The 19,133-nt window shown below is 35.6% G+C and overlaps 1 protein-coding gene across 1 annotated transcript in view; it reads right to left on the reverse strand.

The window, feature by feature from the left end:
• The window catches only part of NALF1 (NALCN channel auxiliary factor 1), a 435,928-nt gene that overhangs the window by 76,649 nt on the left and 340,146 nt on the right, over positions 1-19,133 (reverse strand). The window lies entirely within an intron of this gene.

Here is a 19,133-nt window from a genome sequence, read left to right on the forward strand (position 1 = left end):
GTACTTGCTTTTTCCTACCTCCTGGGAAAGCACCATATCTTGGGAGTAGATAGAAACACAGGGAAATCTACAAGATTAATCTTACGGATAACTGCTAAATAGTTATTTTGTTTGTGACAGGAGGATATAGTGACAGGACAGGGGACAATGGTTTCAAGCTGAAGGAGAGTAGGTTAGATTAGATATTAGGAAGAAATTCTTTACTGTGAAGGTGGTAAGACACTGGAACAGGCTGCCCAGAAAAGTTGGGGATGCCACATCTCTGAAAGTATTCAAGGACAGATGGGATGAAGGTTTGAGCAACCTGTTTTGGAGAAAGGTGTCCCTACCCACACTGTCTGGGGGTTGGAACTAGATGATCTTTTAGGTCCCTTCCAGCCCAAACCAGTCTATGACTCTGTGATAAACTGCTCATTACCTTAAGGATAGTATGACCTGCACGGCCGTTCTGTCATTGCCAGAACCGGATTAGTACAAAAATGATTTTATGATTGGATTCTCAAAATCCTAGGATTCAGTTGAACTAGTAATTTAAATGAGACATCTAAGAGACAGTCCTTAGATGAAGAGAAAGAAATTGAGAGAGAAATTGGTTCAGCCCACTGCAGATATGGATGGATTTGAAGCTGGATTGGATAGATTCATGCCTAAGTATCTACGGCTAAAAAAGTCCTTAAATCACAGTATACTAGTTATTACATGAAATCCATTAATATTGACCAAATCCTGACATTTTACCCTATTTATAGTCAATTTTCCTCAATTACACATCCTTTGAATTTAATGTGTGATTGACCAAGTGAAAATGAGAGTCATAAGAGTAATATCTGCAGGACTTGCATCACTGATAGCAGCAGCGGAAAATTTCTGAGAAGCAGAACTATTCAACTGATCTGCTTAATTAATGAAAATTAAATTGACTATGTGAAAAATATAATTTATTTGCTTTCCCTCTTTCACAAGCACAAATAGCAGCATTGATTAGGGGGAGCATAAAAAATGGGAAAGCATACTTTTCCTTTTCTTTTTCTGAACTGAGCTCACTCTGTCTTCAAAACTAGCAAATGAAACATGACAAAATACAATATTAATATTCTTATAAAGTGAAGTTTGTTATGGTACCCATTCAAGCAGGTACCTTTGCTGCCTAGAAAATAGTTTGCAGAGCAAGAAACTGAAGATTGAATAAAAAAGGATAGTGGGTTTAGGCGTCTTAAAAAATACTTGCTCCTCCTCATGGGATTCCTTTAGTAAGGGTTTTGAGTTATATTAAAGCTGCTGGCCACTGAAAGTAGGAAATTTTCATTGTTTTATCCTACAAAGAAAAGGTGGTAAGCTATCATCTGTTGCATCAACTCAGGAAATATGTGAAAATGAAAGAAGCATTTTGTCTTGAGCCTAGAGGCTGAAAATTGAATAAATATGAAACTTCAAAATTTTTACAGATTGTAAACTTTGAAAGAATAACTCAATGAGAAACTCTACCTTGGCAACCTCTTCAAAGTTTTAAATTAATCAGATAATTTTGCCAATGTTTATAGCTGAAAGGCATTGATTTATGACTTAAGAACATAGCAAAAGCTATATGCATAGTTGTGGACTTCCACATTAGAATCTATGCAGGATTAGATCTCTCAGTAGCTCGAAGATCAAGCACAGCACAGAAAGGTATAAACTTTTCTGAACTAAGAAAAAGATATTTTCATCCAGCCCTACAGTATTATTGAAGCAACTGGAAAACAGACATGAAATTTAGAATCAACACTGCAACACTTAGGATCAACATTTCACCCTTTGTTTCCTAGAAGAATCAGCTCTGACTTTTATGCCATCATTACAACACAGGTAATAAATATTCAAAGTATCAAAATAAAATAAATCTGGTGAAATGAAGATTTTGGTAAAAGTAATAGTAAAATATTCCCATTTTGTAAATTTCTCACAAAAAAAATTGTGTCTCAGAAAAATATGGTATTTTCTTAAAATATATTTGCATGGGCTAGAAAATATTTGAATGGGCTATATAGACTCAAAAATAATTTTTCTTACTGAACGAATGTCCATCATTAGGATAGTCAAAGCTGATTTAATTACCCAAGCATTAAACTAGAATATTGCTTTGTTCCGGTCTTCAGTACTGGAAGCCAGAAAATAAAAGGACATTTAAGAATGTCCAAAATGCAAATTCTTTTTCCTGCAGTTATGCTTTTATAGTTTATCTACATTGTGGTTCTAGTTTTTCTACCACTTTAAATCTTACCTTTACTACACACATGTGAATAGGACTTTTATATTAAAGCAGAAAGATTTGTGCTAGATAACAGGACTTAGCGTTGCAGTGATAATATTGTTAAAAATTACTGTACACAGGATTTCTTAACACTGAGACAAATTAGAGGTTATATTCATGGCTTAGGGCATAGAAAAATTATGAGTTCAGAAAAAATGACTGAGCACCTTTATTTTCTATTCATCACAACTGTACTGAAAGAGGGTTTTATATTGGAGAAGTGTTGCAAAAAGCTAAAAATGTCTGGAAAATGTGTTGACCATCAGAAGTCACAAAAGAAAACCTCAATTGAATTAGGAAATGTAAAATAACTATAGATGATTTAAAAATATATTAAGCTGCATCATCCACGCAAAATTATCTAACAATCTATGGGCTAGTCATACGTACCTGAGGGAAATTCTTCTCATTATCTGGGTAATTCTTCATATTTTTACTTCAGTATGGGGAACAACAGTAGCTATAGTAACACTACCATTTGAGAATGCATTTGCTTTCTGAATAATTTCTGTTTATTTGTATACAAACTGCTTTCAAACTGAATATGACACTGTTCTGAATTCAAATGCTATGACAATGAACAAAATATAAATCTTAATATAAGAAGAAAAACCTTACCATAATTCTCCCAAATACAAAGACATTTCTACAAAAAGCTTGTTCTTTTGTACTTTCTGTTCATTATTCTGCCTCTCCATTGAAGGTGGTTGCAACTATGGTTTTCATTTCAATAAGTCTTCTGATTCCAGAGGAAACAAATAAAATGCTATATTGACTATGAAGAGAGAAAAACCTATATATAATAAGCACTAAAACCTATATATAATAAGCACTTCGATGCTTAGGAAGAAAGATGATGCCTAATATAACACCTATATCACAGTTATTTAATTTATTGATGATGTTGTGAAATACAGTTTATCAACTATGTAACTCCTGCTAGAAACTTTAAAATTAATCAGAGCAACAGAACTGAGAAAAAAAGCTGATAAGATCAAATTGTTTGCAGTTGATCTTTCCAAAAAATTTGGCTAATAGTGGGAAAAGGTAATGAAATTTAAATTGAAATATTTGCTAATTATTTTTTAGATGATAGAAAACCCCAGAGTGGTTTGCTTAATTATGTTAGTATTGTAAGGCACAATATTTCAAGGTACTGCAGAGATATTTACTAAGGCACTCTAATCTTTCCTATGTTAGAGATACAGATAACTGAATCTGCCTATATATGTATAAAATACCTGAAGTCAAGCAAGTGTTCTTCAGCCTCTGCTCTGCAACACAATAGACAAAAAATGATTTCACACTCACTGCTTCTATGATAAGGCTGATACTCTAATTCATGAACTAATAAATCTGTAGAGCTACAATACTTCATTGCAAAGACTAAATAGTGCAGTACTTTGTCTCAAGGTTCTATTCATTCAGCCTTGGGAGAAGTTGCTAAGTACAAAATGAAACATAAGCCAGAACTGTAATAATTCAATATATCAAGTCAGTGGCAGTTCTAAAACTGGTAAGCAAGACATTTAACCATGATGAGTCTGATGTGAGGAGCTTCTTTTCCAGGTGTTTTTGAGGTGGCTGTGAGAAGAGTTTTGAGAGAAGGTTATTTGTGGAATGGAAAATGGTACACCAATTGTCTCCAAAATAAAAATTACTTTTATTATCAAAGAGTTTATTTTCTGAAAGCACAGATGGTGTCAACATGCTTCATCAGCCATCTTTCAAGTAGCTGAGAACAGAGTGAAATTGGAAGCTAGTAGAATAGACCATGTGCAGAAAGCAGAGCTGTGCAATTTTGATGAACAAAATGGAGCTGTATCTCATTAAGATCAAGAAGAAAAAAAAAAAGTTGGCTTTTTTTACTTACTTTTAATTCAGAAAAGTTTTAAAACAAAACTGGCTTTGCATGTCAAAAGGTCACCATAACTTTATATTTTCTAATTCTCCATGGGCAATAATAATTGCTCAAAGCCTGAGTGCAAAAATAATTTTGCTACCTCTAAGATTATTCCTGGCTTTCTGGCTATTTTCTTCAATCATACATCCTATTGAATCCTTCAGTCTCAGAACTGAGATGGTTAAGGCATTTCTAATCAAGTCTGAGAGGAAAAGATAAAAACCTCCTGTATAGGGTATTAATATCCAAGGTAATATAAATAGACACAAAATATTCAACAGTTTTAAGGCAAAAAAAGAAAAATGGACATTGCCTTTCAAAGGACATTTTAATCTTGTCTTATATGCCTTTTTTCATGAAACTGATGCTGAAGGTTTGATCATGGGTATTTTCATTTGTCTCCTATGTGTTGTCATGTCAAATAGGTGCAAAAGTGAACTGGAGGGAATGTATCTTGGGAACAGGTCTTGGTCAGCCTGTCCACCTGCAAGCTTGTCTTTTCAAAGCACTTGTAAATGTCCCTTTGCAGTCAGAGGTGATTTTTCTGACTACTCAGGCTTGCAGAGATGAGCATGTGCAGCTGGGGCTGAATAGGAAGAGGAAAAAGTTACAAGGTTCTTTACAAAGTCGTTAGCAGTTGTTATCTTTTCCACACTATAACAGTTAAATATATTTATCTTGTTAATGTTATGTTACTATCTCAAAACCAATAAAACTATATCATTGTTGTTTTCTATTATAATTTACTCTTAATTTTTCTTTATTCCTTCCATCACTTTCACCTGCTCTGGCATACCTTGCAACACCAGGGTTATGGAGGGAAAAAATGTCTTTTCTATCACTGGAGGGTATTTGGTCTGTCTTTTTGGAATACTAGTGTTGATGCTAATCTACATTAGTAGATTATAATACTAATGTTCCTAGTAATCACACCAGTGACAAGACTAAAGGGTGAATGATCATTTCTCTAGAAAGTTTGCAACTGAGGTATAAGTTAAAAATACTCATCATCAAGTTTTTGGTTTTTTTTTTTTTTTTTGCTTTGTGACTCGGTTTTAAAATGTTGAACACTGCAGTGAGGAGAATCTCAAGAACTACGTTGATGTACAGATGGATAACAGCATCAGGAGAATTAGGGGTATTCAAGTCTTTTTACAAGGACAAACTTATGTACTCTCACAGAACTGGTGGCCACAGTGCCTTTAGCACCTGGAGCTATTATAACGTTTCTCAAAAATACTTTCTAAATTAAATTCTTTTGCTTTTATGTTGCTGTCCTGAGTGCCTTTTCAGAGACAGAGATTTTTTAAAAGTATAAAAAAATTATATTTCTCTTTTAATTTTATTGCAGATAAAAGGAAAGTGACTATTTAATCCACAAGAAATTATGTATGAATGCATGTAAGGCAACTGAATTAGCTGCAGAGGATAAAGGTGTGTTATTTTTGGATATTTTGAAGAATAAGAGTTATTGGTAAGAAAATAAAGGGGAAAGCATAAAAATTCTTTGAGATTAGTTTGCTTATTTCAATTCATTCTTATTTCAGTTCTGATATTCCCAACACTGTTTTCCACAAACACGAAAGAAAAGAAACCAAAAACCTCAAAGGAATGAAGCTAAATTCTTGGTATAGGCTGACAGAAAGAAAACTTGGAAAACAGCAGTATGTGGTCTTTGTACAGATGTAATTTTCTTCACTGGGACTATTTTTTACTGTTAACATTAGGTTAACATAAATTGCTACATTATACTTCAAACACTACTGAAATGCTACTGCATTAGTACTTACTAAACTAAGGGAAGTATCTGCATCATTATATAGCTATAATTTTATTGGATAAGATTTTGCTAAGTTGAAACAATTAAATAGTGTTAACTTCTGCATTGGTGCCTTCATGACAAGAGAAACTAAGAACAAAATATGATACAGTTGTCATGAGAACCACTGACTGTCGTGTTTGTGTCATCTGTTATGAACCTGCAGTCAAATTTTTCCAGCAGAAGGAGCAAATCTATAGGTGTAATTAGGATCTTGCTGTTTCTATGGCATTACATGTAATCTCACTTTACGAAGTGTTGCTAGACTCTAGTTCGCTACAAGAGTGCATGTCCCTCCCCTGGATAAAGACAGTATGTACAAATATTTCAGTGCTAAATGTGTTCAGGAGCCTTTTGTAAGGACTGCAGCCTTACATCTCAAAGTCTTAGGTGCGTCCTTAGAAAAACAAAATGTCCAAAACCCCACCAGAAAGGTGTTCTAGGCTAAAGTACATGAACAGAATATGTATAATCAAACACACACATCAGTACAGGGTTTTCCAACACCATTGCTCATTGTGTAGTAAAATAAGAAACACTTTGCAGGATAAGAAATAAGCAGAAAATAATTTCTGTATTTATCTTTCTGTCTCAATTTCCTACTCTTTGAGAAGTCACCAGCCTGCAGCAGGAGCAGGCTTTTGAAACTTGTGGTTTCTTTCCTGATTTGCAGAACCTTTCTATCGCATTCAATTTTTTTCTGATTTCACCTCTCTAGTTAGGTCAGGCTATTTCTGATCCTGGTCTAAGCTCTCTGTGTTCTGAACAGTGTTTGTTTCTTAAAGATTCTTATTTGTTTTCCCTCCCTACCTGCCCTTTCTTGATGAGGCTTCCACCAGCATACAACACCCAGTGGATCACAGGCTTCTCTGTCGTACTTCGTGTAACTTTCCATTGTTTCAAAATAAACTCTTTCCCACAGGCAAAGAAGAGAACACTAGCTCTCCTGGGCTTCTGCTAACCCATCCTCCCAGCTTGCTTTTGACTACTGTCTGTGGTCTGGAGGGACATGGAATAGTCCTTGCATTGCCAGCAATACTGCATTGACTTTAGTATGGGAGAATTAAAATTAAAATGAAAAGCAGATGAATTTTGTAGCACTTTTACCTCATGAAACAAAGTCTGTAAATTGTGTAAATGCAATTATTCAAATCATCACAGCCAATTAACTTATTTGGACTTGATGCATTTCTTTTCTCCCAATGGAGAAACTATAGAACTATTGAGTTCACTTGCAGGGGAGTACTCCTGAGACAGAAAATAATATGAGATGCAGATAGTCTCTTTGCAAAAACCTCCTGGCACTTTCATCTCTCTAAGTTACTTTTACACAATGAGCTAAAATGACTGTGGCACACCATGCTAAAAAACACCCATGGATTTTCATCCTTCACTCATCTTGTGTCCCAGACAGTAGAAGAGAGAATGAAAATAATGGTGTGCATTTCCTGTCATTATGGAAAGGGCTGTGAATAGTCATTATTTGTAACCTACCATACTACTGAAATGTAGTATTTTGTCAGCATATCTCACCATTGCTACAAGAGATTTACCAGCAGGAAGTTGGGTGGACTACCATGTTTACATATATCTATCTAAACAGATGTTCATATTAATTCCAACCAGAACGTGCAAAACCATAAATATAAAGATGGATGAAGCATAGCTGAAGGTTTCCAATCCAATTTTAGTAAAGTAAGTTCTAACCCACTGAAGGTTAGCTTTCACAGCAGCCATTAATAGGAGTTAATGCAGACAAGTTACTCTGTGATCAAACCTTCACAGAGTCATTAAGACTTTAAGTTTCATACTCTTTTGCCCTTGAAACTCACCAGTGTCACAGGGTCTGCAGAATGAATTTTAGTTGGAAAATAACAGGTCAGTGAACTAGAACTAGATCTCTTTCTCCCTTTTACACAGAAGTTGAGTGAAAAAAAAAGGGAATCATAATTTTCCTCCTTCTCTATAAGTCATTTTTTTTCCTGGGAATAGGAAAATAAGTAAAACCTTGGTCTTGCTTCCCAAAAAGTAAACAAGGGAATAATACCAATGGCCACTCTGTTAAACTTTCCCTTATGCAGAGGGAACTTTGCAATCCTGTAGATTTCTGCCAAATACCTTTGCTTCAGTGCAACAAAAAGGCCAAATGAATGCACCATAGTGAGTCCCTAACTCAGCAGGAGGGATCACAGAGCGAGGACACTGACTGGCAAAGGATGACAAATCTTGCGACAGCCCCCAGCTGGCGACTCTGCCCTTCTGACAGGGGTCAACAGCAGAGTCAGCAGAGATAATGTGGGCCAGCTTGTCAGCTGCCTCTGCACGAAGTCCTTCACTGGCAGCCTAAACTGAGACTTCCAGCTTTACATTTGCATCTCTGAGAGTGAGAGTTTGTGATAAAGCTGAACCAATCTAATGGCTCACTTCCAGCAAAATTGGCTGCCCCTTTCTCCTGTGTTCTCTCCTCGTAGATGCTGACTTTGGCACCCATCTGACCAGAAAATGAGGCAGTTCAACTTGCTTAACCAACAGAAGGCTGACATTAAAACAGGAATGGGCATCATGTGTAGGTGGGTGGAAGAAGGAAACTGTGCTTGTAATTGTCCAAAAGACGACTGCTCCCTTTGGTGCATGCAGTTGATACATTGGCTTATTCACATTGTAGACCCCCATCCTATGGAGTAGAAAGGGAGAACTTGACTCCTACAGCAGCAGCAGTGGTTAGTGACTGCCACCAAACATAAAGAACACATAGTTGCGGAGGCTAAGGCGGCCAAAGCACTATTTGCTAGAAATAATGTGCTGCCTGGGGTTATCCTGTGTTCAGATTAGATTGGAGTTAGCCATTAAATCAGTAAAATGCTGTGTTTTCCCTTGCTACAATCTAGTAAACTGCATCACTATTTAAAGCCATCAGCACTTGAACTCCAACTACTGCAACAAACAAGCGAGGCAGGATGAAACTAAAGTATCACTTAGACTCGTGCATGCTGTGATTATGAAATGTAATCACACGTGCAGGGTATTTGAGTCAGCTTTAATCTGGTTATCATATTTTTTAAAAGGAACAAAACTGAAGTGCTTCTGCAGAAGACATGTAAGACTGCCTAGAACCCTGCAAACTTATTGTGTTATGAAATTTTGCTAAACTCAGAGCTGCTGAAGACCTCTTTATGCTTACGAGAACTTGGTATAATATTAGGACCACTGGAGTCAGCCACAAATACAGTGCAGATACCACATTCGTTTAAACTTTTACAAAAGAAATTGCTATTGTTACCCATGAACTACCAAGAAAGCACTTGCAGGTTCTCAGGGTTGAATATGGCAAGGAAACTTTGCAAAGTTTGCCTACTTCCTGCTATTAGCCTTCAGTAAATTAAAAGCAATCTAAAGAAATGTGCCAATATAAAACAGTCAGTATAACTGGACAAATAATTTCTAAATAATTCCAGATTATTTCTGTTGTTTGACTGTGATTTGGCCCTTGATTACAAGAACAATAGAATTATCCACTTAAGTACAACTTCCTAAGCAGATGTGGTCCTGGAGCTCAGAACACAACAGTCTGAAGTTTAGGATGCAAAAATATTGCCATGGAAAAACACAGCAAAAAACAGGAAGCATCACTAAAGCTGAGTAATTCTTGTTTTAATTTAACTGGCATGAAACCCAATTATTTAACAAATATATGATTCTCTGTTTTGGATTGAAACCAGGCAATTGAAGCAATATTTGCAGGAATAGGGTGGGGGAGCAGTGGGAAAGAGAAGGCAGACAAGTTTGCTCTGAACATTCTGTTCAGCTTCTTGAGTCTAAACCATTTTTGTTTTGATGATTTTATGTCGTTCAGATGCTCACTGTGAATGTCAAATACTACCACAAGATAGAACAGATCATTTTCCATTCATACATCTCAGCCTCACCAAATGAAGGACCAAATCCATGTCAAAGCCTTATATCAATTTTGCTCAGACCTGTACAGAGGTGTCATGTGTTTCTAGTTTAGTATCATCTCCTAATCCTAGGAATAATTTGCTATCATGTTAGCATACAGGACCTGTGTAGAGGTAGAAGCTTCTGCTGGAGGAAGGACCTTATTTAAAGTGCTGAGAGTTCCCTGGTAAAAAAATAGAAAACTTTAGAGGAAACAGCCTGGCCCAGAGTAACATGCTTCAGTTAGTTGTACGCACTTGTGTCTCAGTGAATTATGAAGGAATAAAAGTCTCGCTTAAAACCAACCACTTTTGTTTCCTACTGAATTAGCCTAGCTACATTAAAAAAGACTGCAGGTTTCCCAAACACATTTGACTCAGGTATTTTCATACCTACTTTATAGAAGATAATGATTCAGTATCTTTCCCACAATGCCTATGATATATATGACAACAGGTAACTGTGTGAGAAGCACAGGAAATAATAGCAAGCTCAAACTAATCTGTATTAAAAGTAGGAAAAAAAAAGTCACTGAGATGAATTTGTACGAAGCCTATATACCAGTAATACTTATCCCCTCAGCATGAAGTTTCCAAAATTACAAACTTTAGCATGTGCAATGTAAATGGTAAAGTGTATGAAATAGAATACAAATCCAGACATGTTTGTTTTAACAGCAATAGATCTTCATTTAGACTTTCATTAATGAATCTTTTTTCTTTCTTTGTTGCTTGTTTTCATCTTCTTCTTTATTTGAAATCTTTTCTGGTCTTTATATGCCAGAGTAAAGCCAATGTATAAAGTCTGTTCTTCCATTAACCAGTCATCAAGTGTTCCCATAGAAACATATGGGGTTTTTATTCGCCATTATACTTTCTTATTTTTGCTATACTTTATTATTTTCGTATTTGTTTTATATTTCTCCTGTGCCATATTTTCAACTCCAGATCTCTATCAAAAATATATTTTCTCTAATAGTTGACTCATCTAGAGATGTAAAAATATAGTTTAGATATCCAATTTTAGTTTCTTGATAGATGATGTAAGAAGCAAAATCTTAATCCCAGGTTTTCACATCCACTGTAAATTAAATATTAACCATGAACAATTAGAAAGAAAATTATGTGCATAAAAGCTCACAATACACTAAATAGAAATCTAAAACAGTCAAAATAATAACAGAAAAATGCAGTTACAATGAAGGTAATATTTTAGCCAAGGAACTAATTTATTACTTGGACAATTTACCAAAGCATGGGTAGATTCTGTGCTATTCAAAGTCTTTACTATTGAGCTACTAGTATCTTAAAGGGCATGTTAACCAGAAACCTTTTGGTGAGTGGTTTATCAAATCACAAAAAAATCCAAATATGTTTAAAATCTGTGCAAGAAGGAAGTTCATAGAGGAAGTCTTTGAGACAAAACATTCGCTTTTCTTAAATTACTGTCTTTAAAACATTTTGACTTCTTAAAAAGTCAAGAAAAAATATCTAATGAAGAAAGACAAGAATGAGTAGGATTTATTAAAATTCAGGGATTTTCCAGAACCTGAAAACAGGTGGAAGAGGTGTCATGATTGAAAAGGCCAGGCAAAAAAAGATACATATACTAATGCTTTGCATTAAAGAAGCAGACTGACAGCAGCATAAATTACAGCTGTCGGAGATGGCCCCTGTCTGTCTTGTTGCTGCAGGGCATGTTGGAGGGCGTTGCTACATCGAATCTCTCTGGGAGCTTATGTCATTAAACAGTATGCATAATACTAAGGAGAAAAAAAAGGCAAAGGGACTGTGCAGTTGCCTTTGTAGAAGATATTATCCAGCACTTATATACATAGATTTTTTTTTCATACCTAAGATCAAGCAGCATCTTTTCAGGCTATTGTCTTTCTATTGATTTTATTAAAAATTTGGAATTATCTTTGACTCTTAGCACAGCCAAATATGTAAAAAGCACATTCTCCTTGCTCAGCAACTCACCTACCACTACAGTGTAACTACTAAAAAAAATTGAGGAGACTTTCTGTTAGAGAGTAATAACTAATATGAATTCATGCCCCATCAAACTTATAACAGCAGAAGCTTCTCCTTCTTCTGAAATTCATTAATACAGCAGATATGCCACCTAAATATGCTTTCTTAAAGAAAGAAATGTTTTACTGAAACCCTCATGAAAATACCTAGCCAAGCAGCAGATTTTTAAGAGCATTTGTGGACAAACAAGCCCTCAGGGAAATTTTCTTTCAAATTGTGTCATTCTCCATCACATCAGAGGATGTCAGATTCTCTGCAGCAGAAGCCATCAGCTGGTGAGTTTTTAAGCAGCTCACAAGTAGCTCGCTTACAGGTCCCTTGGGCTGCTCCCCTGCTGAAATAGTGACACAGAGTCAGCAACAGAGCAGAACTGGTACACAGACTTTGGGTAATTTGAATATTTGGCTCTTTATCTCCCACTAATCAAAAACTCCCACACTCTACATCCTCCTCACTGAGGATTGAGCCTTCACAGAGGGTTTGAAACATGACACTTGGGTCAGGAACATTTGTCACCCTTGCATTTAAAAGATTTCAGAATGCAACCAGGGTCCCAGGATATCGCTGTTTTCCTTGTCAGAAGCATCTTGTATTTTATATACAACATCCTGCAAGCTTTATCTATTCCCCTGAAGCCATGTCAATTAAGAAAGTGAGCAGAGCAGCCTGCAGCACATCTTGCCCCTCTGCCCCTCTGCCCCTGCTCACAGCATGCTTAGAATATATCGAGCTTTACTAAGAAAACTGAAAAAAAATTAGTCTATATGTCTGGACTACAGGTAGTTTCATAACAAAATCTGGCTTGAAAATTAACTGGAGTAATTTCGTGGAGTAATTTGTCTATAACAGGAAGCACTTTCTTTGGGATGGTGATTGCAAAGAGGTTCAGAGCTCCTACTGTCCCTCCAGTAATGAGTTGTGTTGGATTTATGGCAAGAGTAGCCCTGGCTGCCCCCCTCCAATGTTTCAGTCTGGTGAGTGCAATATGACTGCATTCACCACTACCTACATTGTTCTTACATCTAATGTCCATGATGGGCACTGCTATGTCAGACTGAAGTACTAGTACACCCAATCTTTAAAAATACATTTGCACTCCTGCAAATATTCATGGGAAAACAACCATCTCTGGAAGTGGACACCTCGTTACTGTGTTGAGGATGGTTTTGCCAGTTCTCAAGTGCACATTCCCAAATATGTTGATTTTCTGTGGAGTGATCAGCTCTTGGCTCAGATGCCACATCCCTGGGACAGCCTCAGAAATTTAGGTTGAAATCTTTTGAAAAGCACATTTATTAAAGTGAATTTATCAGGAAATATGATACTGTTGCGGACAATACGCTCCTTCCTTGGGAACTTGATTGCATGCCTCTGAAATGGGGGAGACATACTTCCTGTCCAGAAAGTTCCTAAAGATAACACAGAAGCAGTGGGACCCCTTACAGACATACAATCAGATACAGTAATACTTAACTTATTAGAATGCTTTTTAACCATGCAACACTCCAAAATTCAGTCTAAGGTTAATAGATCCATATTTAGATGCTGTTTAATTTAAACTTTAAAAAAAATCTTTTCAGCATATTTAAAACTATATTTTGCAGACTTCAATGGCTTTTGTAATGCTGAGGGTTGTGCAATACTGTGGCTAAAGTAAAATCTTCTCATAGAAAAATCATCTGCATTTAGTGAGAACAAATGCATCAAATTGACTTTCAGACTGAAACATAACCTCCTCTAAATCAGGGTCATGTTTAACCGTAGAGCAGCTGAACCATAGAGCTGCTTTTCTATTGCACAAGGAGAGAGTATCTGGAGCTAAGCTTTTTTTCCAAGCAATGATGTTTTGTTTTCCAGAACTATATTCAGTTAGTGGAGAAAATTTTCAAATCATTCTGATCACTCAGATAAAATGCTATCCATTTATCTGAGTAAATATGCTTTAAGTGCAAAGTTGAATGTCGTTAGAAATTTATATTAATTTCATTCTTGTTTTTCTTGTGAAAGAATATTTCTGTAAGTGGCCCAGTCCAATCATTCAGTTTAAATGTTGCTAGATTCTATGTTAATTGAAAACTAAGCCCTTGGTTTGATTAATCAAAATACTATAGCTCCAATGTTAAATGTTAATATCTAAAATGAAGGGCACTTGTAAGTGAAATAGCATAAAAAGCTTAAAATAATTAGGAGTTTGTGTAATTGACCCTATAATTTTTGCTTCATGAGCCACTATGTCAAACCTACAAAATGCTTAGTAATGAAAGGGATATTTATTTTCAGAGAGCAGTAAAAAGATACTGTTTAGACTATATTGTGTAGTTGTCTATCCTTAAATAGCATAGAGTATGTCAAGTATTTTGGCTAAAGTATATTAGAATCCAAAACAGAGTTAGAGACAGCTACAACACTCTGTTGCAATCATATGAGTTAAGAGGGTCCTACTACTGTTGGTGGCAAAAGGATGTATACATGTTTATAATGGAGGCAGCAGCACACTTGGATCAAAAACTGTATTTTAATCTGCCTTTGTAAAGTCAAAATTATATAAATGAAACTCAATCAAAGTCAGATGTTGACTCCATCTTATTATCATACTTCTGATATATTTTTGCAAAATGCTATTGAGCTATAACTGATGGATTCATTTGGACTAAGAATAATCCAACTTTTCTTGAAATGACACTATGTATCCCATAGAAAAGAATATCCATCTGAAACAGTGGTACCGTTTTGGCAATCAAAATGAGAGACTGGACTTCCATTTAGCCAAGGAAATTCCACAGCACACTGCATAATAAATTTTAGCAGAAAAGGATGACTTATTATTCATTCCAATCTCAGTCCCAATCAGTGCTTCTAAACACCTCAGACTCATTTTTAAGTTATTATTTTCTAACAACCCACAAATGCTGCATGATGCCCACAGTGACATTTTGCTACAAAGCAGCAAGTGATTTGAATTGGTTCAGTAATAGTGTGCTTGCATGGGCTGGCCCTTGAAACAGAAAAGGTCCTGACATCGACCAAAGCAGAAATATATCATAGTCATCAGGGTCTCTGTCTCTCCTTCTTTTATGTCTCTTTTTGTCCCACTTCAACTCTCAGTCTCTCTCTGCCGCTCCCTGCTGTGGTTTTCCACAGAAAGTGAAAACACATTATACAGATCCCAAGCTGCACATTTTTTATATTTGGTCACAGCTTATAGACCAAGCCAGTGTAGGACAAAAAGTTAGTCTTAATTTACTTTCTTCATAGAGGAAAGAAAAGGAAGATGTAAACCAGATGGAAAAGACAAGAGTACTACTTAACTGAGAGCAGTAGAAGTAAGATCTGGATTAGGGGAGCATTTTACTGTTTCAGATCAAAGGCAAAATTTAGGATGTCCAGCAAGACCTATTCCAGGAGTGAGGCCTTAGGAAATCTGTAGTCCCTACAGAAGCTATAAGATCTGCTTAGGGATTCTTTCACTGAATTCAACACCACTTAAATTTTTTAAAGAATAAGTTGCGGTTCATAAAATAATTTTAGTTATGCTGCAATTGATCAAAAACCAGAAAATAATACACACAGAAGAACTTCTGCAAAATCAATCCAGAGATATCCCCAGATGTGCCATTATTTTAATTTGCTGACAACAAGTTGTTTTTTTTTTTTAATATACTTTCAATAATCATTGAGAGAGATTCCTCGTATCAATGAGAATCAATACCTACCCTTTGGAAGCCTTACTTCAGCTTACTGCTTCCATTTAGGGCTCAACTCCTCTTTCTAGATCCAGAAACTAAGGATGTTACCAAGAGGGAATGAAATTTCTTTCCATATATCTCTCAGCTCCAAGCAAGGATGAGATTTAATGTGGTGATATACCATGGTATATTTAGGAAGTTGCATTAACAACTGATCTCCAGATGTTTTTAGACCAAAGTAAATAGACTATAAATAGGTTTCAACTACAGCCCTATTGTTATTACCCAGTATATTTCACAATCCTATCATAAATGTACTGAAAATGTGTTAGCTCTTTTTATTTAAATCAGAAGGTGTTGTCCTTTCTTTCCCCCGCCCCAGCTTTAGCTTTCTGGTGTTCAGAAACTTGTTTCTAGCCTAGATTTAGTCATGGCCTGTGTGTACTTATTTCTTTTTATACCAACATTACCTGTGTTTCTTCTCCTTTACAAGTGCTATGTCCCTAAAGAATTTAAAAAGAGAAGTTGTATCCATTCTTGGCTATTCTCTTATTAAAGTAGAAAACTTGGGATTACATCCTCTAAGGTATTTGTCTGCCTAACTCTTATTTAGGCCTCACTTTTCCACTGAAACCAATTACTTCAGGAGGCATTTGGCTATTCAGTAGGATTTCAATGTGTGATGTGTTTGGGGAGGCTGAACTGAAGCATCTTTTCAGCAAGGCTTTTCTTTCTTTATCTTTCTTGGACACTGATAGCACTGCACCAAAGGTAGCAATTTCTCAGCATCTTACAAAAAGCTATCAATATTTTCCAAAGTATTTAGGTTAATTCTGCCTTTATCTAATATTAAAATTACCTTTCTATAAGCTGTAGTGTACATGAGGTACTGTGTGCAGCTTGTGTAACCAAGATTTTCTATCCATAATTATTTCCAGTAAATAATCAATGTTAAAATTATTAGTAACTACTAACCTTTAATTGCATGCCTGTAATTGTAAAATTTCATTCTAGTCCACCTAAGCCCCTTGAGAACACTCAGTTCCTCATACATATTATTTGATCTGTTTCTGGCTGTACACACCCTCTAGCTTAACATTTCTACAGCTTGATGTCATCAACAAAATTACTATTCCTCTCAACTCTGGTTTTTAATTCCACTAGTCATATCTCTCCAGTCATGCAATTCATGTCTGCACACAATTCACCAGTTTGTTCCAAGATGGCAGTTGTGGTTTTGAGCAAGATTTGGAAAATGGGAAAATACAGACCTGCATAGTTGAAACTTTGTTTGGTCATGCATTGATAATTACTTTGTAATTCTTGTGCTGCATTTCCCAGTACAGTTAGGGGTTTCCCGCATGGTACTACATCAGTGCTTTATCATCATATCTATAGATTAGACTATTTGGAAGACCAGTTATCAAAGATAAAATCAAACTTAGTCTGGCACGATCTACCTTTGGTTTCATTTTCAATGAGTTTAAGCATTCTTTTCACCTGATCTGCTTGATCAAAGATAAAAGATCTGCTTGATCTTCTGAATGGTTGATTTATCTGCATCTTCTTCCCCAGCAGATTGACTCCAAATTTAGAGTGATTCTTCTATCTGAAAATGTCACCCTGGTGTAGTGGCTCTCTTGGCTTCCCCATGCCTTCAGACAATCTGAAACATGCTCAATCTCCTGTTAACTGAAGATAGCCAGAGTCAGGATTTTAGCAGCTTTGTTTTAATATAGTATGTTAAGATTTGTCTGCATCACTCAAGAAAAACATTTAAGTGTCATTGTTGTCTTTATGAAAAGTTAGAAAAATTGTTGCTCCATTAAAAATACAAGTGCAAAGTGCACTTAAACACTGGCCAAGTAGTTATATGGATGAAATTTAATTACCTGTTGTCCATGAAATGTAACATGCTGCAGAAAAAAACACAATCACTCAATCATTGAGGCACAATCAAATCTGTTCATGTATTATCCAAATCCATAAACTAGAATGCTAAAGGACTTTCATTATGCCCTTGTCCATATCATCATGAAACAAAAAAGGAAAATGTTTGTGTACTGGTCCAAAGGACATTTTAAAGAGCATATTCAATCCCTACTTGACTACACATTACAAAAGATTTCATCTTTGCATTTAATATTATAAACTCATGATGTTTTCCTCCTGATATTTGCCAGGGAAAAATCTCTGGTACTGACAGAAACAAAATCAGAGTGACAGTCTCTCACCACCACACCACTCTTTCATGTCCAAGCATTAAATACAAGAAGTTGTATGTTTTTCATGTACTTAAAATACCCTTTCTTAGATGAATGTGATCAATTTTCTTTACCTATATTTTATACATATGAGAAGAAATCAGGTTTTCGTTGCTCCCATTGTCTCAGAATCAAGAATCAGATAATGACTGAGATTAGAAGGGACCTTTGGATGTTATCTGGTCTAACCTCCCTGCTCAAGCAGGGCCACCTGAAGCTGGTTGTCTGGGTGTCTTTTGACTAACCACAAGGATGGAGACTCCTCAGCATCTCTCGGTAACTTTCTTGATATTGCCAGTTCTTGGTATCCATCATGGTGAATTTTTCAGAATGTTCAGATGGAATGTCCCATGTTTCAGTTTGTTCCAAATGTCTCTTGAAGGATTATGAAAGATTAATTAATTTAGGACTTTTGGGGTTATTTTAGTTTGGGTTTTTTTTTTTTTTTTTTGCTTGGGTTTGTTCTTTGTTTTTTTTTTCTTTTGCCTTTTTTTTAACCTGCTATTGAGACAAAAAAACTTTATGAATTTGTTTTCAGGAAAATTGAAATTTTCCTGAACTGTCTTTCAGGAAAATAAGTTGGGTTTCTCTTGAAGTGTAGTAATGAAATTTCTCAATGTGTGATCATACCTATATCTTCATACAAGGCTTCTTCTGCAACACCAGGTAACTCAGGAAATCTCAGGGGACATTTTAAGAACCAATGTACAAATAATTCCCCTTGTTCTGTCTGCTTCTTTCCCTTGCCAAACATGGGTAGAGACATTGATGAAATGTCAGCAGAGAACCTCTGTAACATTTTTGCAAACAGAAACAATTCCTCTCTTTGTCAGCTGCTATTCTGTTTTATTACTGATCTATCTCACGATTAATTAATTTAAAATTTTGTTAATCCCTCAAAGTTGGTCTAATTATCTTTAAGGTAGCATCAGCTGAATACCTTTTAGTTGTTAATTTAATAGGGTTGAAGAAAAATATAAACTTATTTGCAAGATACAGCGAATATAATAGCAAATATAGTCATGTTATATCTCCAGGAGGAAAAGTATATTCAGTATCTTAAAGCCCAAACCAAAGAAAAGGCTGATGGATACACCACTTTATGTTTGACATTGTTTCCATAATTAATTTTTAAAAGTTTTGATTTTTAATAGTGTTTTTAGCTAGCTACTAATAAATAACACAGGATAAATAATATACAT

Source organism: Onychostruthus taczanowskii, unplaced genomic scaffold, assembly GCF_017590055.1.
Source record: "Onychostruthus taczanowskii isolate IOZ18803 unplaced genomic scaffold, ASM1759005v1 scaffold71, whole genome shotgun sequence".
Lineage (NCBI taxonomy): Eukaryota > Metazoa > Chordata > Aves > Passeriformes > Passeridae > Onychostruthus > Onychostruthus taczanowskii.